This window comes from Sinocyclocheilus grahami, unplaced genomic scaffold (assembly GCF_001515645.1).
Source record: "Sinocyclocheilus grahami isolate Dianchi unplaced genomic scaffold, SAMN03320097.WGS_v1.1 scaffold329.1, whole genome shotgun sequence".
NCBI classification, from domain to species: Eukaryota; Metazoa; Chordata; class Actinopteri; order Cypriniformes; family Cyprinidae; genus Sinocyclocheilus; species Sinocyclocheilus grahami.
The window spans coordinates 10,556-21,703 of record NW_015505508.1 but is presented as its reverse complement, the minus strand read 5'-3'; positions in this window follow the sequence as shown (position 1 = coordinate 21,703).

The following is an 11,148-nucleotide window of genomic DNA, read 5'->3' as shown; positions in this document are numbered from 1 at the left end:
TGACCCTAAGCACACAGCAAGAGTGGCTTATAGACAACTCTGTGAATGTCCTTGAGTGGCCCAGCCACAGCCTGAGCTTGAACTCAATCAAGTATTTCTGGAGAAACCTGAAAATGTGCACCTGCCCCCATCCATCCTGACAGAGCTTGAGAGGTGAAGAGGCGAGGAATAGAATGGCAGATAATTGCAAAATGAAGATGAGAAAAGCTTGTCGCATCAAACAAAAAAGACTTGAGACTGTAAAGGTGCTTCAGCTAAATATTTAGTACTTACTTATTTCAGTTTTTTATTTTTAATAAATTTACGAAGTTGTGACAATTCGGTTTTTGCTTTGTCATTATGGTGTATGGAGTGTAGATTGATGTGGAAAAAAGTAATTTAAAGCAGTTTAACATAAGGCAGCAACATGACAAAACGTGGAAAAAATGAAGGGGTATGAATACTTTCGCAAGGCACTGTAAATGAACCAGAAGTAATTACTTCAAAACTATTAGGGTTGTCAAAAGAATTTATAATAATTAATGATAACTATAAAAAAAAATGTAAATAAAAATAATGTGAATGAATGAATGAATACCACAATTTCCCAGTCTACTTCCATTTGAGAGGAAGCTCAAGTCTGTTACTCATCCACAGTATTGATTGTTTTAGTGAATCATTGCAATAATGGTCATTTTAATCAGATTTATGATCATTCAGGATGACATTCAGTATGAGTTAACAGACGCACATTTCTGGTTTGGTGTCAGTGAAGGCACCCTGTGTCTTACTGATGGCGCTTTGTGGATACGTAAGACAAAACGTTTAGGAAACACTGTTCTAGATGTGTCAGGTTGGATGTTCATGGTATCAAACCATGGCCTATTTTTTGATACTGTTTTGCCTTTGCAAGTAGGCCTAGAATACAATTAATACAGATCCTCAACAGCTAAAAACATGAAGGGCTGATGATATTTTTAAATAAAAAAAGGTGCAAGTAAAGACACTGTTCAAATATAAATGAAGCAATAAGGGCAGATCATGTCTATAGATGATGTTCTCTGGCTCTGTCATTGTGGAAACCGTATCAGTAGTGACCAATTCAAAAGAAAACCATGACAAAAGTATTGCAGTCGCCTGGTGCAGAGCAGCAGGGACGCCGTATGATCTTCCAGCTGACCTTAAGAGTGGGCGTCTGTCCAGCTTCTTTATCAGATAAGTGGACTTCAGAAGAGTTCTGCGCTTGAAAACTCAGTCTCCTGGCATTTCCACCACTCACCCTAAAGGCCAAACTAAGAGAGGCCTCTCATATGGCCATTGTTTGGATTTCAGATAAACCACGGGTCGTCTATGTTTCCGTCTCTGCAATATGTATCCCCTTCTTATACTGTCCACCTGAAACCATGAGGTCTGGCCAGCCACTGAATCATATTACTGCGTGTTGCTTAAAGCATGCTATCTACCAAATCCCCATTCAGAATGGGATTAGACAGATGTTGATGTGCATCCTCTTGCCTTGATTGGATTATTTCTGCATCTCAGCACTCAGAGGGGTGGGAGGTAACACAAAAAAAGCAAAATTGCCTGAGGAAATCATAATGATTCATACATACATTCAGATCACGCACAAGTCAAAGACAACCATGTGCAGAGATGTAAAAAAAAAATAAAAGAAATAATAATAACTTGCCCTAATTTAAATGTACTTATTGGTTTGTTAACTCAATAGTTTTATAATAATTAAACTATTTAATAATAATTTAAAATAACAATAAAAAATGCAAATATAAATATAACTATTGAATAAAATATCGGTAAATAAAAAATTCAATAAAATAATAAATAAAAACAAATTGTTAATTTAATTTAATTGAATTTCTCATTTCAGGAAAATGTTAAAGAGATAGTTCCCTAACAATGAAAATTATTTTAATCATTTACTCACTCTCGTGTTCTTTCAAACCAATAATACATTGGTTAGTGTAGCGAATCAGCTCATGGGGAAATATGAATAATTAACCATAACTAGTTATAATTAACTATTCATATTTTAGATCCACTGTAGATATTTAGCTGACCACTCAGGGTCAACTGTCTTGTCAATTCTAAGACGTTAATTTCCTGGTTAAGGGAAATAACTTTCTTACTGTACAATTCTATATTCCTATTTTAATATATTTTAAAGTGTAATTTATTACACTTAACTCCAGTCTAGTCTTTCTTCAGAAATAATTTTAATACACTGACTTGGTGCTCAAGAAACATGTTATTTATTATCTTTTTTTTTTTCCAGGATTCTTTGATTAATGGAAATTTTAAATGAACAGCATTTAGCCTACTTGACAGAAATATTTAGTAATATATAATTGTCTTTACTATAATTTTTGATCAATTTAATATGTAAGAAATAATATGAATATACTAAAACTAAGTTGTACTATGTTGTTCACTAGTAAGCTTAGTGGGTTAACCTGGTAGAGTTACAAAGTTTGAACACAGTCCCTGAATACCAGAATCCAAAACACATGTTCCACATGCTAACGCGTCCAATGCCGACCAGCTATTTTTGTCTTTTCAGCAGGAATGGCACTGACTGTACCCACAGAATAAACGTCTTAAGGCATAGCTAAAAGTCCAGCAAGGCAGCAGACATAAGTTTGGACTGAAAATCTAAACTTCCACATGGCCCATGGGGCTCGTTGCAGACAGGAGGCCAGAATTCAATATACTTACGTAGCTGCCCAAAGCCTATCCAATGATAAATGTCTGCTGTCCAGTTGCCAAGAAGGACCGACTCATTCCAAATCAATTGAACCTTGTTATTCAACAATTACGCCCAGCTTTTTGCTGCATGATGACGGAAAGAAGGTCACTGGCACACGACGCATCATAAATACTCACTGGCGCTGAACATTGCTGTGTACTAAATTCTTGACATGGCCCATCTTTCCTGCATTTACCAGTCACTGCAGGGACATAAGTTAGAAGCTTGTGAGGAAAACTGCAGCGGCCAAAACAATTTACGGTAGAAAAATTGACATGAGTGACAGCAACATTGCCAGCCAAAAAATAAATAAATAAAAATATCAGCAACAATTGTACGGTTGGATTCACAACAGGATAATTTGGGAATTTAATTATTAAACTCATAATAGATTCATAATAAACATTCAGTTCCTTTGAATTTATTCACACACCCACACCCCAGACATACCGGTAATTCAATCAAATGCGATTTGGTTTTCAAGAGCTCACATTTAAAAATGACTGTATAATAGCCTTTAATTATGAGATTAATAATGATAGCAGTCAGCCATGCTGTGTAACAGAAGCTTAAATATCACCAAAAAAAAGCTAATTGGGAGGATGCAAAATGAACTGAGTGAGTTTTTGGTTGTCTGATATGCAGTTGGTCTAATATAGATCGGTCAGCAAGTCATGAAGAACCATGTCATTCGCTCATGCCGAAGGGAAGATTCAGCTGTGTCATTAGAAGAAGTGTAACGCCATGACAGTGCATTGTTACAACGGTTCACAAACGAAAGAACAAAAACAATGAATAGAAAGACGACAGGTGCATTGCCCCACGTATGCAGTGACCAACTGGAACCTATAGCGCAGGGGCTGTTGGGTAGGTTTTCTCCCTGGCAAATGTAGCCTTCATTAGATGCACGGAGGGCCAGTGGTTTCAGGCTAAACCACACTCAGAAACTGGTGAGGGACAGTTAATTCCTGTTTATGGCAAACTCTCAAAAGGGACTTCCAGTCAAAATACTGTAGAAGTCTCCCCCTTTGATTATACATACAACTCACTCACAGATGCACTCAAATGTTGTCCCATAAGTCCCATAATCAAGCAAACTACTTTCCTGAAGGAAATACCAGTGCTTGCAATAAAAAGAATAATGTTTGCAAGCTGCATGCACTGCTTTATCATTGACAGACGGTAGAAGACATTTGCAAGTTTTGTTTACTACAATGAATTGAGGGTAAATATCCATATCATCCAGCACTCTTTTTGTTTTCTGTCTTACAACATATCCTATTACTATTGCAGTGTGAAAAACCGCTGCAAACAATACAGTGCGAGACTGAACTGTCCAAATTAATCAAACCTTTTTGCAAACCCATTTGACGATTAGATCAAAAGAGTAATTCTGATTCTAAACAGATGATAGACAACACACATGGCATGATTGTTGAAATATTATCAGAGAAAATGATTCTCAGGTTGGTATACATCAATCCCACTGACAAAAAGGTTTATCAGTAATATTTTACTAGGACACAACGGTATTTCACTGAGGCTCGTGCCCAAGTAAAAAAGTCTAGTGATGCCCCTGTGCTACACATAAGAATCAGCACAGTAAAACAACTACAGAGCACAACAGTCGGGTTCTGGAAGTAAAAACTCTCCATAGTGGGCGGACACTAACGCACTCTATAAATGGTTAAATATGTGCACAGAATACAGGACCAATCATAATTCAGTATACAAATATACATAAAAAAGAAGACCAATCACAGTTCAGTTCAGACAAACAAATCATGGCATGTCAGAATAATCGAAGCACAGCTGAAGCTCAAAATTCAAGTCAGCTTTTTTTTTTCTTTTTAAGTAATTAAAATATTTTTCATCATCACACTCAATCATGGATTTCTCTGAAACAATGTCTATTCTCTGTTCTGATTAAGAGAAATGGTTTTGTGAGGGAAACACAGTAAGAGAGCAGAGAGAAAGAGAGAGAGCAGGAAAGACAGTGTGTATGTGTGTGTGTGTGTGTGTACACATGAGTGATTTAGAAAATTACATTCAGCCTGTGGTAACATCCAGGCACATTCCAATGGCCTCACAGCACTCCTCAACTCACTCATCCTGCCTGATTCACCTTCACCACACTCTCAGTTAACAGTCCCAGAGGAAACATGGGCCACAGCCCCATGAATAAAGAATTCAATGGCCCTTAAATACAACAGCGGGTGATTAACAAAGTGATTAATATTGATGTGTCAATGCCAGCTGATATATACAGGATGCATGCAGTAGAGCATGATATCTGCTCTATATTTTCAAGCCGACTGACATTACACGCTCCGTTTGACCTGGGTTAGACCTACGGTGCAATGTGGCGGATTTTCAGAATTTCTGTAAAAGCCCTCTGTAAAAACACAAAGATAGGCCACAAAATAGAACTGTACTTTCATTAACCTTCATTTGAAAGCACCACAATAGTCCTTCTAAGTAAACCAAAGAGGACTCGCAGGAATACTCCACTTACGCGAACGAATGAATCACACTGTTTTGTTCGTCTCTGAGCAGCAAGGCCTCTGAATAACAAATCAGCCTTTTGCCTCCATTTAATTCTCGTATCTGTATTTCTGCGGATAAGAAAGCTGTACATGAAAAAAAAGGTCACAGTAAAACACAAATCAGAACTCACCTATTTCATACTTACTTACCCATACCGCCATTCATCAATCAACCCCTATCTGAACTCTTCTAAGCGTTGTGCTGAACACAAATTAGAGCAATTCGTAAGTCCCCTTCAGGTTCTGAACAGTAGCACAATAGGCCACTAACTGAAAATTACTAGAGTAGTTTTAGACATATTATACTACATTCATAAATTTGGGATTTTTTTATATATTTAAAAAAAAACAGGCTGCATTTACTTGATCAAAAATACAGTAAAAAAATTGCATTATTACAATAACAAAAAAAAACTTTTCTGTTTTAATAGATTTTGAAAATTGTATCTTTTAATTTATCGACATTCATCAAAGAGGGATGATAAAGTTTTTGGTAAAAATAAATAGTGGAAAGATTTCAAAAAGTCCTGTTTCAAAAATCCTGTTTTAGTCTACTGAAACATTTAGCCTACTGAAATCAGATGCATGGTGTTTCAAACGTCCCTTATTTTGAATTTCAGATTGCCCTTACATCTCTAAAACTACCCCCTGTTGAGGAGCATTTCTTTTTAAATATTTGACATAAATATGCAAACATCCATCATTGCCTCTGAAAACTGCAGACACCATTTAATTCTCACAAATAATTTCTTCCACTTTAACTCAAAGCACCCCTATGCTACTCTGTCTGTCCTTTTTAACTGTATTAAACAGTTCTCTTTTTTCATATTTTCAAAATATTTGTAATTAATGTTTTTTAAATATAACATTGTACTAATTATTAAAATAGTTGACTATTTCTAATTGATTATTAGGTAATAAAAACAACATCATCATATAAATCATGGTTTTATCATATACTTCAGTCCCAGTTTTTTTTTTTGGAAGAAGGTCACAAAAATGTCAAACTTCATTTAAAATGTTATAATTAGTTTGGCCCTGAAGCTATCAATCACCCTTTTGCTGAAGGTTAAGGAAGTTCTTTCACTTTCACACATTTATTTTACTGAAAAGAAAATATTTACTTCAGCTTTTGTAGGGCCCTGCATCCTATTCATGGAATGTGTCACATGCTGTATTTTATAATAAGAGGAAGATCAGAATAGGAGAGGTTTCTCCACTGTGAAAGCTATAGTGAAAGGTGGGTTTCTCTGCTGGTCAGTCTCTACACATAAATAAATGGAACTCACTTCAAAGGGCACCTGAGGTTCCTGTCCCAGTTTGGGAGGCGTCCTTTTCATTACAAATAAACCTAATGAGGCATGAAATTAAGTTCCATTGTCAATGGAGTATTTGAAAAATTAAATCTGCAAGAGAACATCACTATGATGGCCTTTAGATGGACGAAGGGATCTTTTGCATGCGCATGTCCTTCCAGTAAAACAATTTTCTTTACTTTCGTGAATTTATTTTGCAGAGCGTAGCACTTAGCACCCTTGACTTGTGCATTCATAAAACGTGCCATCATGTGATGGCAGCCCTGGGCTGCTTGGCATGCTCACAGCTCTACAAACACACACAGTGTGCTGCCAGTCCTTCCCAGCTGAGCTCCAGCTGCACACGTGCACCAGCCGAGGCTGTGATTTGTGGCGGACAAGAATGACATAATTAGCTTGCTGCACACACATACACAAACACACATTCTCGAAGGTGAATGCACTGCAATGCAGCTCACATCCCAAAGGAAGTTATATTGGAATTTAATAAAATTGTGATTCAAATAAATTCAACAGGTGATGCATTCCTTAAAAATAACGAAATGTTCTTCCATCCTGGTCCACAAAAGTTAATTAAATATAGTAAAGTATAAAAACTAAATACAAAAAAAAGGCTGAACTATAATGGTTAATTGGCTAATCATTGTTATTTTACTAAAAATATATATATAATCATGATTATTGTCATTTATACACTTCATCAGAATTATTGCACTTTCACATAAACACCAATAAAGAGAATGACAAATCTCTTTTACAAAAAGGGTTTCTTGCAAATTTAGTCACATCAAAGAGTGCAAATGACCACATGAAAGAAAACAGACTGGCTGTATTACACTGTATTGGAATTTAAAATATATTCTCAATTCAAATCTGAATGCCGCACAATACTGGTTTATATGCAGCATGTTTAGGAAAGACAAGGTGAAAATAGCCATTTATATCATTATAATATAATTTATGTCTTTCATTGACGAAAACTGAAATGTATTAAGATGGCATTTGGTTCACATTGGTTTGCTACAAAGTATCAACCTATTATCAATGTTAAGTTTATTTTTCAAGCTATTATAATGGAAATGGGTTCATAGACCAGTCCATGCCAACAGTCATACAGGTGCCTCTCAATAAATTAGAATGTCGTGGAAAAGTTCATTTATTTCAGTAATTCAACATTCTAATTTATTGAGATGCACCTGTACATACCAAACATTTTCTGCAAGAATTCACACACAAAGCCTTATTCATATTTATACAGGTTATGTACTATGAGAGCACATGAATGTCTCACCTTTGGTGGCAGTGATTCAAAATGGACACATTTCAAGTGACTGGATTTGGCAACTGGAAAAAAGCAGCATGCACATTTCTGGTTAAAAATGAAAGTCCATCAACAGACACTTAAAACGGGAAGCATTGCCATTTAAATCAGCAGCAATAATCAAAGCTAGTTCACAGTTTAGTACATGCTGGCAACCTCTTTAAAGAAATAGTTCAAGGCCTCCTGTAGTGAATTGATGCATTTTTTTTAGAAAAATATCCATATTCAAAAGGTAATAATCACTTTAATCTAGCTTGCGCCAACAGTTGTACACGGAAGCAGCTCCGGGAGGATGACAAATTATTATTTGGTTATTTTTCAAACAAAAATGCATCGATTCGCTACAGGAGGCCTTTGTTCACCCCCCGCAGCCGTGTGAGGCACGTTTTATTATGGATGGATGCGCTTTATTTCACTTCTTTTGGACTGATGCACTGCAACACCCGCTGACTGCCATTAAACAGCTTGAAAGATCAAAGACGATTTTTAACATAACTCCGAATGGATTCATCTGAAAGAAGAAAGTCATATACACCTAGGATGTCTTGAGGGTGAGTAATTCATGGGCTAATTTTCATTTTTGGGTGAACTAACTCTTTAAGTTAATCTTGACTGTGCTGTATTGACTGCTTTGACGCAGAATTGTTGAATAAAGTCGTTATTTTTGTTTTCTTTGCGCAAAAAAATTATTCTCGTAGCTTCATAGCATTACGTTTGAACCACTGATGTCACATGGACTATTTTAACAATGTCCTTACTACCTTTCTGTGCCATAAAACGTTTCAGTTGCATTGCTGTCTATGCAGAAGACTCAGAAAGCTCTACATCTCCATACTTTGGCAAAGAAATTAAATATGCATGCATACCGAGACACTTTGCATTGCCACTCAAACTTGCAATAAGGTCTGGCTCGCTTTAATTTGCGTCGCCAAACGCGTTCTGCATTTACACCTCATCAAGAGCGGTGTTAACGGCTTCTTTCTGCATTAAAAGAGAAATCTGGGATTTGTCATTCCTCCCAGACACTTCTTAATCCTCGTCTCTGCATGCATTCATCTCCCTCAAGTTTGTAGCGGCCTGCCTTTTCAGCCACCAATAAATGCTGCATCCTCTCTAAGCCTTGAAAAGCTCTGAGGGAAAAGCCTCGAAAAGCCTGTTTACTGACAACAATTTGCACCCATGAGCACAATTCTCACAGAAAACTAAACCACTGCAGGAGGTAGAGCAGCATTCACATGTAGTCCACCTCTGTGACCACACAAATATTGGGTCTCACTCACTAATGTTTTTACAAGAAATAACTCTGCCAAAATCATAACAGGTGTGTATGCATATACTGTTAACCAGTCTTACAGTCTTTATAGGCTAAATGTGGATGTCAATAGAACATTGTAGAGTATGTTCCCTGCTGATTTTTATTCAAATGTGTTATATGTTCACACACGTTATTTACCACAAATAAAGATTTTCTTTAACGCTGTGTCTACAACGGACTCAACCATTGTCACACCGCAACCGCTAAAGGCTGTCTACACTGGATGTGACAAAGCGCCCATTGCAAATCATTTGTCTTTTGTGTCTCTCACACTGTGCTGCATCCAGTGTAGACAGAATTATTGTTTATAATAGGTTTTATTATCTTTAGTAGACAAAGTGTAAATATAATATACTGTATGTGAATGTACTGTCTTGGACTGAAATATATGGATGGCAAAATATAGTTTCAAGTATTTTTTATTTTATATTTAAATTAAAAATATATATTTTTAAGAATATACGAAAAAGACCAAAAATATATTGGTAAAAATATATAACAAATATATTTGAAAACATTTTTTTTGTGTATATTTTTAAATATATTTAAAAATATAGTTGAAAATATATTTTTTTGCTGCATGGGACAGATCAAACTTCAAATGTACAGTGGGGAAAATATTTATTTGATCCCCAGCTGATTTTGTAAGTTTGCCCACTAACAAAGAAATTAAGGCTCCGTAATTTTATGGGAGGTTTATTTTAACAGATATAGACAGAATATCAACCAAATAATCCAGAAAAAACACATTATATAAAGGTTAGAAATTGATTTGCATTTCAGTGAGTGAAATAAGTATTTGATCCCCAAGCAAAACATGACTTAGTATTTGGTGCAGAAACTCCTTGTTGGCAAGCACAGAGGTAAGACTTTTCTTGTAGTTGGTCACCAGGTTTGCACACATCTCAGATATTCTGTCTCTATCCGTTAAAATAAACCTACCATAAAAAATACAGACCCTTTATTTCTTTGTAAGTGGGCAAACTTACAAAATCAGCAGGGGATCAAATAAATATTTTCCCCACTGTATTTCCACCCATTGACTGTCTGATTGACAGAGGGGCAGTGCCAAAATCAAAAGTGCATTATCGGTGTTGAAGTTTCTAACAAAAGTTAATTTGGCAAACATTTTACATTTTGGCTTAACAACATTTCATGTTTAAGGCCAACAGGAGGAATTTTTGCTGCTTTTAATTGGTTTTAAATTTTATTCTAAATCCTAGAAATATAAGTTAATTTCTACTTGAAAACGTTGGCACAGGCAGGTTTTACGCTTACAGTGAATGAGACCCATTGCCTCACATTTACTCTCACGCTGTATAATGCACATTTTCTGATATTTACATGAAAAGTTCATCCTCACTCACATGCGTGAGTGGAAATGAAAAGATGTGTGGGACAGAACACTCAATGAATAAAAGCAGCCTGGACACTTTCTTGAACTCAGTTTGAGTTCACCCACGCAGAGCAGTGCAAACTGCAAATGAGTCACTTTTCACAAGCATACTCACATTCACGGCCATAGCTGGGTTAGTGGGGCCCCGGTGCAGGGCCCTGTTTGAAATTGTGTAAATGGCACAAATAAATAAATAGAACAAAAATAGAAATTAAACAATTTTTTGTTTTTTCAAGTTTGTAAGAATTTAGGTACAGAAACCAAATAATCAAATGTAGCATTGCATAGTCTTCACTGTAAAAATTAAATATAGATTAATCCTTGTTAAAACTACAAAGTAATTCAGTCAAGAGCAGTGAGTGATTTTCTCTCTTTTATTTCCATGGATTAACATTAAGGACGTCAACAGCAGCTAGTAAATTAGGACACTTTAAGAGACAATGCATCCAATATGATACACATCCGATTTCTTTCTCAACCGTTTATGTTCACTTAAGACATAACCAACCGT